Source organism: Odocoileus virginianus, chromosome 34, assembly GCF_023699985.2.
Source record: "Odocoileus virginianus isolate 20LAN1187 ecotype Illinois chromosome 34, Ovbor_1.2, whole genome shotgun sequence".
In the NCBI taxonomy this organism is placed as follows: Eukaryota; Metazoa; Chordata; class Mammalia; order Artiodactyla; family Cervidae; genus Odocoileus; species Odocoileus virginianus.
The window spans coordinates 12,433,663-12,446,218 of NC_069707.1; the positions used below are offsets into that span (position 1 = coordinate 12,433,663).

The 12,556-nt window shown below is 41.6% G+C and overlaps 1 protein-coding gene across 1 annotated transcript in view; it reads left to right on the forward strand.

Annotated features, from left to right (window-relative positions):
• Positions 1-1,850: 1,850 nt before the first annotated feature.
• Positions 1,851-12,556, forward strand: part of IPCEF1 (interaction protein for cytohesin exchange factors 1) — a 161,966-nt gene continuing 151,260 nt past the window's right edge. Inside the window, exon 1 of the mRNA XM_070461400.1 lies at positions 1,851-1,958. The gene's annotated coding sequence lies outside the window, so the exon portion shown is untranslated. The remainder of the gene's footprint in view (positions 1,959-12,556) is intronic.

Consider the following 12,556-nt stretch of genomic DNA (forward strand, 5'->3'; position numbering starts at 1 on the left):
GGACTCTCAAGAGTCTTCTCCAACACCACAGTTCAAAAGCATCAATTCTTTGGTGCTTAACCCTCTTTGTGTTCCAGCTCTCACATCCACACATGACTACTGAAAAGACCATGGCTTTGACTAGATGGACTTTTGTTGGCAAAGTAATGTCTCTGCTTTTTAATATGCTGTCTTGGTTTGTCATAGCTTTTCTTCCAAGGAGCAAGTGTCTTTTAATTTCAGGGCTGCAGTCACTGTCCACAGTGATCTTGAAGCCCAAGAAAATGAAGTCTGTCACTTTTCCATTGTTTCCCCATCCGTTTGCCATCCCCAAAGAAAAGACAGAGCAGTTTTATGGCCCCGGAGGTGCATGTAGGTATGTGGGAGGAGGGCCAGGAATAGACTGGTTCTAACTGAGTAATGGGGATTTCCTACGTCCCTTCAGAAGGAGGCGTCTAGCAGAGGCCTCAGAAGAGAACCCTGCCCCAAGGTCTCAAATAAAATGACTCTGGAATGTAAATGGCCAGAAAGCAGGACTGACAGGCAGCCTGGGCCTTTGATTGCAACTCCCCTCAGATGCTGTGGTATCCTGCTGTCACCAAGTCTGGTGTGGGGAGGGCAGGATCCCTATGAAGCCTTCCAGGGAGAGCCTTCATAATTGCCTGTGATCAGGTCTAAAAGATGACACATGGGGATTTAAGAGGAGCTGGACTCCCTATCCTCATCCTCCTTCGCTCTCACTTATTTGCTCTGATGAGGCCAGCCGCCATGTCCTGAACTGCCTGAATGGAGACCCACGGGAGTAGCTGGTACTGAATCGAGGCCATCAATCCTGTTGCCCTTGAGAAACAATCCTACCAACAGTCATGTGGGTGAGTTTGGAGGCGTTTCCTTTCCTTGAGATGGTTACAGTCTCTCCTGATTCCTTGGCTATAACCTTGTGGAGACTCCAGCTGTGCTGGGTCCAGATTCCTGGCACTCAGAAGCTGAGAAGTAATAGACGTCTGTTGTTTTCAGCCTCTAAGTGCTGGGGTCATCCATTACACAGCGATAGATAACTGATACACGTTCTAAGGATCTAGTGACCACATTTTGGGAAACTGCATGGTCATGAGCCTGTTTCAAATGATTTGATTCCTTTTCATTGAAAGTGGGCCACAAGTACAACGAGATTATTGTACCTTCCTCAAGAAGGTTTAAGGAGACAAGATGCTGGTATTGAAAAAGAGAAGTCAGAGGCAGGCATTTATTAGTGGTGAGTTCAGGTCTCTCTAATTTTCCCCTGTCATTTTCCTTTTCAAGCATGTGAAAGAAAAGTTTTAAAGTTAGAGAATCTATTATATATGCTACAGGAGAAAGGCAGGCTGACTTATTTTTAACATAAGATAGTTTTTGCACATTTATCTGTGTCATCTATTAAGGAGTAATACAAACACTAGGAGATGAGAAAGATGGGAAATGCAAAAGAACATTGAGCCTAAAAGAGGTTGATGATAAAAAAAAAAGTGGCATTTCAACTAAACACACCGGGACCAGCTCTGCAAATGACCTCACCCCACCCTCACCCCCCACTCTCACCTGCGAATAAACATCTTTACCTCCAAAATGAGAATGCAAAACCATATAATGTTTCCCACGTGTGTCCTGGAAATGAACATACTGAGTAGTGTTTAGTGATCAATGGAGTCTGACAAAGGGGACATAACTAATTTACATGAATTGTGTCCTGTGTTTTGGAATCAAGGAAGACTTATTAACAATAAGAAGGAAGAACAGTGAGATTGGGGAAGTAGAGATGACACTTCCTCTTCTTTCGAAAGAGCTTTATTCTCTGGCCAGCTTCTAATGGGCGTCCTGTGGAGCTGTCCGAGCTGTGGCTGAATACAGTGGAATCCTCAACCTTGACCTCAGAGTATTATGAATTTTCTGAAATCAAGGATAAAGATCTGGTGCTTGGATTTACTCTCTTTTTATTGCATGTAAGTAAAACCACTCCTTGGCTGATGTATAAAGTCATTGCTTGGCATCTCAAGATGGTGAAGCAATGGATACTCTGGCACTCTTTTTAAAATAGTGAGCTGTGGGTAAGATGTGACTCTTGGGATGTCACGTTTGCTCAGCTCTTCATAAACTTGCTGTTGGGAAGTCCAGTGCTATAGACACTCTAACTCTGTTAAGAGTTTTGAAGGAGAGTACTGTGAACTCCCCTTTCCTCTATTTCTGTAGTGGATGTTGTATTGATAACTGCTGGGACTGCAGACCATGGGTTTGAATTAGAAAAACACAGTTCAGCATGTGTGTGGTTCATGAGGAATTCATCTGGGAAAACACTCTGTGGACACCCTCTTTTGAGAAAGTGTGTTCTTTGTATGCAGAACACTGGAGGGGATTTTAGTTTTAGATTAAAAAGTCACAGACTTGATAAGATATCTCTGTATGAAAATGGGAACTTAGGTAATGTTGGTTCAGAGGTTTTTACCCAGGACGTCTGGAACGTTTGGTTTTCTTTGCTTGTGAGTGTGTGAAAGAAGCTTAATTGTAAGAGACGGGATTATAAGCCCCAAGGCATTGCTGACTGTAGTAGTGGAATTTATTAGTATGTAGGGGCCTGTGTGTTCTTAGGCATTCTATAGTCATACACAGACTCAGATTCCTCTACAGCTAATTAAAATTTGACTTGTAAATAGAAACAGAAAGAACATAGGTTTCCTTCTGCTCACATCATGCAAGTGAGAAGAAAAAGGACTTCAGTTTGTGTACTTGTTGATATACTCATTCTTTATTTTTAAATGCCTCTCTCCTCTATATATCAAGTGTCTTTTCTGAAGACAGTCCATGTGTGAACTCTAACAGGCAAGCTGTGTTAAGCAGTATGGAAATAGGAAGTTCTTTCCTGTGGTGGCTTGCTGTGGCAATAAGTGATAAGAAGTTACTTCATGACTATTGCCTGAGACTTTCCTTTTTACTTGCGCATCCTTTTTGAGCAGTTCACTTCTGCTTTCCATCTGGTGTGGAGACCAGGCAGAATGAGTTGGGAACTCAAGCAAGTTTAATGGGGTAAATGGTGTGTGAGAGTGAAGAAAATCCTATAAGCTCTTTGGTATTGATGAAAATCCCACAAATGGAAGAATTACTGGATGCTTCAGTGCTCAGAACCGTGCCTGTCCCATACTATGCTCTCAGTCATGTTTGTGGAATGAATGATTGGGATTGTTCATAAAATGAGTGTGGTCCAGCAGTATTTGCCTTGTCTCTATGACTCAGGCACATAAGGAGTCTGGGTTGGAAAAGGTCAGAGTGAAGCAGGAGAGGAGAATATGAAGGTGGGAAGAGAAGAAAGGGTATATAGAAAAGAGACGATCAGAAAGCTTAAGGGTGGCATTATGGTGGTATGTGTGGAGGTGTAGGAGTGGCAGAAGTGGTGGTGGTGGTGAAGGTGGTGGTGATGTAGAGTTTGAGTTGCTGGTAGAGATGATGGTGGAGGTGGTGGTAGAAGTGGTGATGATGAAGATGATGCAGAGGTGGTGGTAGAGTTGGTGGTGGAGCTGATGATGGAAATGTGTGCTGAAGGGGTGAAAATGGAAGTGGTGGAGATGGTGGAGGTTATGGTGGAGATGATGGTGGAGGTGATGGTGGAGATGATGGTGGAGATGGTGGAGATGATGGTGGAGATGATGGTGGAGGTGATGGTGGAGATGGTGGAGGTGGTGGTGGAGATTCTGGAGGTGATGGTGGAGATGGTGGAGGTGGTGGTGGAGATGGTGGAGCTGGTGGTGGAGATGGTAGAGGTGATGGTGGAGGTGGTGGAGGTGATGGTGGAGATGGTGGAGGTGATGGTGGAGATCCTGGAGGTGATGGTGGATACTGGAGGTGGTGGTGGAGGGAATGGTGGAGGACGTGGTAGAGCTGGTGATGGAAATGATGTTGAAAGTGGTGGTAATGGAGAGAGGTGTTAGTGAAGGTGATGGTAAAGGTCCATAGATGTGAAGGTAGAGATGATAGTGGTGGTGATGGAGGTGGTGGTGGAAGAAGTGGTGAAGTGGAGGTGATGCTGGGGGGTAGTGTGATGTAGTTGGGAAACAGTCTGGAGATTAGACACATCTGTTCAAAATCTATATGCACCACTACTAGCTCTATGATCTCTGAACCTTCAAAGTGATGATTATAATAAAATGACCTTCTTGTGCTGTCATGTAAGGATTAGAAATGCAGTTGCATGGTGCCTGCCATCTCATAGATCTTTACCAGATGGCAGTTGCCAACATATTTTCTTCAGTTTTTAAAACCCTATGGTCACACTTACAAATTTAATCACCAATTTATCTTTTCATTTTTTGCTGTTTTCTAAATTTCATAAAATAAGCATGATTCAAGAATTATGGATTAAAAATAAATGTTGTATGTCTAGTTTTCAAGGTTGTTAAGTACATGATAGTGTATTAAAAAGACCATCAATAAAATGATGTGTATGAAATATTGTGTTATACTAAGGTTAAGTTAATAAAAAGAAGAAACACAACTTTCAGCTAAGTAAAACACTGCAGAGAAGCAAGACAGCTAAATATGTTACTACATTAACATATAATTAATTTGGTTTATGGGCTTCCCTCATAGTTCCGCCGGTAAAGAACCTGCCTGCAATGCAGGAGACCCTGGTTTGATTCCTGGGTCAGGAGGATCCCCTGGAGAAGGAAATGGCAGCCCACTCCAGTATTCTTGCCTGGAGAATCCCATGGTCAGAGAAGCCTGGCAGACTACAGTCCATGGGGCCGCAAGGGTCAGACATGCTTTAGTAACTAAACTACCATCAACAATTTGGTTTATAGCTGATAGTTTTATTTGTCTTCAAGCTTTTCTATTTTTTAAAAAAGTTTTTCATTAGGGAAGCATATTGAGACTACCCTAATAATCTGAAAACAAAATAAAAGTGGAGTTAAAAAAATCAACAAAAATTTAACTCTCCTAATCTTCCACTAAGTAGTTTTTAGTTATAGTGTGCTAAAGTTTGTGGTTCCTTGCAGTTGAAATGACATGATTTATATTATTTAATCTTCATGGGTAATCCCTTTGAGATGAAGTCTGGTGCAGAGTTGTGTGACAGCTCTAAAGTGAGAACAGTGAACCAGATCCCCTCTGGGGCTGACTGGTCTCCTTGGTTCCTAGAATCACATGAAAAAAGGCTATTTTCTCTAGATGATTTATAACTGCCTCTGAAGCTGTATTGGGTGACATTCTAGCAAGTTCAACAGTCAGTTGGATAGTTCTAAATTAAGTATACATCTGCTGTTGTTAGAGTAACTAGTTTTTAAGGGAATATTGACTTGTCTTTTTCATCTTGGTATACCTGGAGAGAGATCAGAAAAATATTTTTGTAGAGTAACAAATACTTTTTCTTAGGATTTTGGCCATCCCACTCAGTACTGACCGGTCACTGTGGAGGAGGCCCTTATCAGAGACTTAACCAAAATCATTTATTTTGGCTTATAGGCACTGGAACAAATCTCCTGTCCTTGTGTTAGAAATGATCTAGTGAGAGATTATTGGCAGGAAAGAGGCAAAAAATGAACAAATGTGAGCAAAAAGCAGGTTTCTGAAACTGACACAGGAGTTGAAATGGAAAGCATTGAAAGGTGAAAAGTTAACAAGTTTAAACTGATCCCCAAATTACTAGAGTATGGAAGAACTCTTAAAAAAAATTCTGAATAAAAACTGACCAGTTCTTTAGTGAAAACTGAAATTTAGATTAGGGATGAAAGAATTAAACCAAACAGACAGTGAACCTTCTGCCCAGTTGTAAAAACCAGGTAACCCAGTCAGTATGCAATGCAAATTGAACTAGAAGTAGCAACGTGGTAGACTTTGAGATGGTCCATAGCATTTACTGAATGTTCATGTGTGGAGCATTGAATACAAAGCAAAGATATTGCACAAGGCACTGTAATCAACACATTTATTTTCACATGAACAATAAAGCAATCTCTTTTCAAAACAGCCTTGGGAAATGCTAATAACACTGATGGCATGTCCACAAAGTTGAAGCTTCAAGAGTTAAAATACCCTAAAAGCACTCGGCTAGGCAGGTACAGAGACAGGATTCAAGCCCAGATCTTTGTGCATTTCTGAGCCTGTGGCCTAACTACCAGTGTACATGACATTGCATGGATTTCATTTGCATCCAATATTTTCTTATAAAAGATAGTGAACTGAAGCCAAGAATTGGGAGACCAAGGGGGAATATGACCAGGTTCACTTCCTACTTTGAAATCTCCTTAACTGATATTCCTTTCTATTTCTTGGTTGAAGAGTTAATGGAAAGGAATTTTTCTTTTTGGTGGGGGGACTCCTTGTGTCCTGACCTGACTGCATGTATGTGGTTGTCAATATAGCTACTTCCTGGTGATGGTGTTTAGTTGCTCTTGCATCGACTCTTGTCTGACTCTTGTGACCCCATGGACGGTAGCCCACCAGGCTCCTCTGTCCACGGGATTCTCCAGCCAAGAATACTGCAGTGGGTTGCCATCACGCTGACCTAAAGGATTATGTAGGGAGTACTTCTCAACCAAATGGAATGAATGGAGTCTGGAGAGCCAATGGGCTTCATGACTTTCAGAACCATCCTTGGATAGTCTGTGACCTTCGTCAAGAGACATAACACTTGACCATCACAAGGGTCCCTCCTGTTGCTCTTTTGTAACAATGTCCTATGTAATTTGAAAAATAGTGATGATATTACATGTTAGGCCCTGTTTATTAGTGGGAACAGCACAGATGAAGAGGTTAGGAGGCCTGAATATTCTGCCTGTGGCAGTATAAAGGTTGTGTGCTACCAAGCAAGGCCTTTAACTTCTCTACACTTCAGGTTTTCTCATCCATAAAACCTGAGATAAAAATACCTATCCAGTTTGTTTTGTTGTGTGGACCAAATGCAATTAAGTGGAAATGCTTTGAAGAAAGTGAAAACATTATCAACCAATGGGGCCTTCTGTCTTGGCTCAGATTTTATTATCTTACCATGTAGAGACTCAGTTGGTATATAAGAGCTTTATGGGCAAAAGAGGATTGGATGAAAGGTAGTAGGGAGTGTTCTGAGTTAAACTGTGCCTCCTCCCCCAAGGAAAAAACCTGCTGAAGTTCTGACCTCCAATACTTCAGAGTGTGGTCATATTTGGAAATGGAGGAGTTGTGGATGTGATTAAGTTAAAGTCATAATGAAAGGAGACCTGATCCAAGCAGACTGATGCCGTTATAAGAAGAAAGCCTTGTGAAGGCAGAGGTAGCCAGGGAGAAAGCCATGTGATGAGGGAAACAGAGATCCGAGTGATGTAGCTGCAAGCCAGTGGTCACCAAGGAATGGCCAGCCCTCCAGATGCGTAGGGGAAGGTGAGGAGGAATTCTCCCCTGTGGGTTTTATGGTGAGCGTGGCTCTGATAACACCTTGATTTCAGACATCCGGTCTCCAGGGTTACAAGAGAGTAAGTTTCTGTTGTTTTAAGCCACTCAGCTTGTGGTCTTTTGTGACTATAGCCCTAGGAAACTAAAGGGAGTAAAGAGTAAGAGTCATAAACTCATCTAATTGCTGGCAAGTGCTTCTCGGGACCAAATCCAGCATGACTCATTTCTTCACTGGTGGCTCTGGGCCTCAAACAGTAGATCCACTTCATCACCGAACGGGAATGAATACAGACACTGAACAATGGGACACATTAACAAAATGGAAATTAGGCTATTGTGAAATCTGTAAAAGAGCCTCCTTTCATGAGTTGAGTCTAGTTGGGGATTCCAGATTGTTATACTGTTGTGGTCATCTACTAGATATGGAACATGAGTGTCCGTTTGAGAGGATGTTTACTTCCTCAAGCTGTATAGCGAAAGAAAAGTTCAAATATCCTGAACTGGAAAGTGATGCAATGTGATAGTGCTTTGGTCCCAACATAAAAACTCAAGACTTCAGTCTAAACATATAGCTAACAGAGACTTCCAAGGTCATTGCTGTTGGGTCATTTTAGTTGTTTCACCTATGTTTCTTGATCCCTTTGATACATAAAGTTAGTTTGGTATCTGCATAGCTGTTTTAATGGCAGCATAAATAGCCAAGATTTTAAGTATATTCTTGGGTTTTTCTGCAATTTAAGAATCTCTTACATCCTCTTTTCAGTCAGTCCAGTTTAAATTACCCTAATCCCTATTACCATAATTATCCCTAGCAGAACAACATTCTTAGAGCAGGAAAACATTACTGTAGGTTGGCTAGTTCATTGAATCTATTCAAAACTAAAAATATCTCTTTGTTCCTCCTCTTAATTTATTAATAATCAACTTTCTTTAGACTTGTTATTAATTTTAGGTAATTTCTTTCAAAATGCTCAATGGAAATTTGTGACTGGTTAGATTCTTTCACACCGAACAAATTAGAATTTCTTTTTTTTTTCCTGACTTTCATGAAGGGAAATACTTCCTTAGGAGTCTGGTGTACTAATCTCTAATATTACATAGGAATAGAACATTTAACCATTTATTGACAAATTTTTATATTGATACCAAACATATCTAAAATAGGAAAATACAAGACCTCTCAGAAAAAGGAAAGAAATGGAGCTGACTCAAAATTTTTCCCAGGAGTCTCAATTTAACATTATCCACTCCCACAGAATATAATTCGGTGTAAGGTGTCACTTCTCACCCAGAAGACACTTGGCTATACTTATATTAAGTCACGTTTTAAGGAGGAAACCTTTAATTCTTTTAAAAAACTGAGAAAATGACTGGGAACATGAAAACCATGCTTTTTATGGGTATAAAGCTACTTGTTTATGATCATTCTGTTTGGATAACTCAGAGTATAAAACCATATGGGGGATGTTTGCACTCGTTTTTCTGGTCTGATGACTATATGTTACCTCATCAACTTCTTGAAACTTCTGCGAGTTTAGCAAACTAATGGTTGTGGCAGGAACATTTTATTAAGTCACTTGAAGTACAGGTCAGTTAAAACAACTTTGTTCTTTCTACCTATTAAAAACCTAAGGCAAATTATGCCAAAGGCCTTATTTGCTGATTCCTTGTTGAACCATGAATCCAAGCCTCTGTTATGATCCTGATAAAATAGGCAAAGAATTGTTCTCACTCGTGAAAGTAAATATTAATCATATAATATGATGAAAAGGCCATGTTTGAATATTTAGCATTCACCAAGAGCCTTTTGGAGATCTCATGTTTTCCAGGGGTTTTATTACAAGAGAACAGACATGATCACCTTTTAAGTTCCCTTATCATCATGTGAATTAACATTACCTTTCCCTGGTTAGATTCAGCTACAGCCATTCTGTCAAAGAGAAGGCTCTGAACTTGAACTCTCTTGGTGAAACTTGGCCAGGATTTTCCAGCTCGAGCTGCATTTCACCCTGGAACATAAGCCACCAAGCTCCCTGGACTTGAATTTTCAGCTTGGTTGACCAACTGGAGCTGTTTTGCGTAGGCAACAGGGACTTAGAGGGAATTGTGGAGCAGGGTTGGAGGTAGGCACTAGAGGACAGCTTATTTTGTGGACGCTCACCAGCATTCCAGAGTGAGGTACAGATCAGTTGCCTTGAAAAGAGCGTCAGACCCCCAGCTATCCTGTCCTGAGAAGCCAGCAAGAGGACAGAGACCCCAGAGCACTTAGCGGAGTAAGTGAGCAGAGCAAGCCAGGCTCGGCTGTTCCTTCGGAAGGGACTTGCTTTTCAGTTCGGTGTTCCTGGGAGCAGCGAGTCCTAGACGTGGGGTCATTCCCTCTTTGCATTAAACACTTGCTCCTCTGTGCTCTACGCCGGGCGCAGGTTGGCAAGATTCTCCTTTCAATCCCGGGTGGAGTTCAGATACTGAGCACTGCCATCTGCTCCCCGCAGCCTCGTGTTTCTTACCATGGACCTGGGCCTTTTGCCAATGGATGGAAGCCCCTGACCAGTGAGGTCTCCTCTAGAACTTCCTGGGCAGTGAGCGCCACTGAGGTGAGCTTTCGAGTGAAACCAGAAAATGGGGTTCCTGAGGGCTCCTGGTTTCCAACCGTAGCTGCCGACGCAGGCTGTGTTGGTTTCCACACCCCCAGCTGTGCATCACGTGTAGTTAGCACCACTGTTATCACTGACTTAACGTGAACTTGTCTACTTGCTGCCTCCCAGGGACGGTGTTAAAGGCAGTCTAATCAGTGTCTGATTTTCTCAATCAAATCACCCTGGAAAGTGCTACCTCCCCTTCACCTGATGAAGAGACAGGCTCAGAGTTTAAGAACTTGGCTCAAGGTCACACAGAAAGTGGTGTAGCCGGGAGCCCAACCCCAACAGAGCCCAACCTTTGATTCTGGCACCAGAATTTAACATATGGCTGCCTCGGGGGAAGAGGGAAAAGGATGCCACGAGAGTTCTTATTTTTAGATGAGGCTGATTTGTGCTTCTTGCCCTCTCCTCTCATCCCCCGGCTGGGAGTATGCGTCATCTAACTCCATTTAGGCCAGAGGATGCTTGTTTGGGTGAAGAATATAATGTCAGGAGTGCTTGTCACTGATTTGCCCAAGTGCTGAGGAATATCTCATTTCTAAAGACATTTCCAGATCACAGCTGAGGAGGCTTGGGACAAAGAGATAGGCTCTTTGCTTCTAAGCATTCAGATTGAAAAGGAGAACAAAATAGACATTAAAAGTTAGGCAGGCAGGATTTTGAGGTGTGTTTGAATAGTCTCCTTTCATGGTTTCAATTTATTATAAGACCAGAAGAAGTTCTTGAGAAAAAAGATTTGTAAATACCAAATTAGATAAAAGGAGAGTATAAAAAGATTTCTTTAGGCAAATACTTTGCATTCAACCTCATACTAAATTAATATTATCAACTGTCATGCTATTTACTGCTTGTTTTTAAAAATACTTTTTTTTTTTAGCACGCATATAATGCATGTTGATTGCCAAAATGCACATAAGCGAGGAAAAGATAAATATTTCCCATTTCCCTACCATGTTGAACTAAACATAGTTAACATTTTGGTGCAAAAACTTCAATACTTTGTCCTTTTTCTTTATATATGTGTGTATTTGAAAAAAAAAAAGAGATACAACTGTACTCTGACATATTAAAATCATATTCCTATTACATTACATGTATTTAGAATTGAATACTCAATATTCTCTGGTTATTCTCCTTATAGCCTTTTGAGAACTCATGGAGAGTTGATCAAAACAAATAAACTTGGTTGGGTATAATTTAAAAAAAATCATCAAGCTTTCTTTCCCCCTCATTCAGGGGTTAATTTTGCTTTGTCGAATCACACTTGTATTGATATTTTCTAGGTCAAGGTAGCTTTGTTGTCTAATACATCTCTTCCTAGTTATTCAGGCAAGAAAAACTGTCTTATTGTCCCCTACCTGTTGACCCAATCAGTAGCCCCCAGGAAATCTTGGCTGTGCCCTAGTCTTTTTTCTTTACCCTTACTTCCAGATTTCTGTGCCTCTTTTTCATGATTACCTGGGCACATTGGACTAATCCCTCTGCTGAACCCTATCGATTGCCTCACCTCTCAGCATGTGTCCTGCTTCCTGGTGTAAACCAGAGATTCTCTGACTCTTTTGATTCCTTGAATGTCTTGTGTGTTCCGGGGCTTTGAGTAAGTATGACAGAGACTTGGGTTTAGCAATCTTTTTATCATGCCTAGATAAAAGAGAGCCTAGAGACAGTGAAGTGAAGTGAAAGTGAAATAGTCCCTCAGTCATGTCTGACTTCTTTGTGACCCCATGGACTATAGCCCACCAGGCTTCTCTGTCCATGGAATTCTCCAGGCAAGAATACTGGAGTGGGTAGCCACATTCCCGTCTCCAGGGGATCTTTCCCACCCAGGGATCGAACTTGAGTTGCCTGCATTGCAGGCAGATTCTTTACCGTCTGAGTCACCGAAGTTTCACCTATTGACATTTCAGTGTCCGTATTTTACAAGTGGAAGAGTTGGAAGCGGTTTACTCAAAAGATGTTCTTCTATCCTTTTGTTTGTTTTTGTTTTATTTTTGGGAAGGAGACCTCCTTCTCAATCCTAAATGCCTATTCATGCGGAACCTCTGAGCTATGATGTCTTTACAATCAGCCGGGGGTGCTTGTGCACATTTTCTTAGATCAACTTTGGCTGTCTGTGTTCAGGGCAGATAGTAATGGACCCGTGGAGGAAACTGAGGCTCAGAATGGTGAAGTGACTTGTCCAAGGTCATTTTACTAGTGAGTAGCTGAACTGAGGCTCTAGTCTAGCCTATTGCTTCTTACAGGAGATTTCTGCCTCTGGAGCATCCTATTGCCTTTTGTCAGTCAGTTGTCTCTACTGATTTATCATCTAGGTAAAGTTTGAATTCAAGCCTAATTATCTTCTGCTCCTCACTGTGTCCTAGTCTGGATCATCCCACTGAGCAAGTATTCTTAGCTTATATTGGATGTTTCAGAGGCCTCTCCCCACCTGTGTTGGAGGCCTGATATCAGTGCCTACTGCATAGAATCAGACACCAAACCTATTTTAGCTCAGAGGGGCCGTGGACTCCTTTTGGTCCCCATTTATCACTTTATAGATAGGGGAT